This window comes from Acartia tonsa, chromosome 4, assembly GCF_053477335.1.
Source record: "Acartia tonsa isolate MP-2025a chromosome 4, ASM5347733v1, whole genome shotgun sequence".
Classification (NCBI taxonomy): domain Eukaryota; kingdom Metazoa; phylum Arthropoda; class Copepoda; order Calanoida; family Acartiidae; genus Acartia; species Acartia tonsa.
The window spans coordinates 31,771,372-31,771,860 of record NC_137263.1 but is presented as its reverse complement, the minus strand read 5'-3'; positions in this window follow the sequence as shown (position 1 = coordinate 31,771,860).

Sequence of the window (489 nt, the reverse complement as noted above, 5' to 3'; positions counted from 1 at the left end):
ATCAATCATATTTATATTACAAAACTAAACTTGTTTAGTTACAAATAAAGACGCGCTGAATTGAATTAGCGCGAAGACATTAATCCCTTTATTGATATCAAATAGCTTGAATGCATGGCAAATATATTATTAGATAGGCATATCTAAACTATAAGGGTTCTAATCACTAATCAAAAGATTAGGCAATCCCTATCCTTCTAGAAACAAAAGTCCAAAAAAGCCATGCATTAATTAAATTAACTCTGAAAATGTAATATGTGATCGAAATATCGAAATATATGTGATTTTAAAAGAGATTTAAATGTCCATCAAAAAAACTTATGAATATAAAGTAACATTTTATGAAACTTATTCATTATTCTATAAGTGCATTTTTAGTTGTTGTACGTCATAGACTCTTAAATTATAAAAATGGAACTTGATGCAAATGAATTGTGTGTATGAAATAAAAAATGTTATGAAAGTTTGGTTGTTTACGCGGCATTGGAT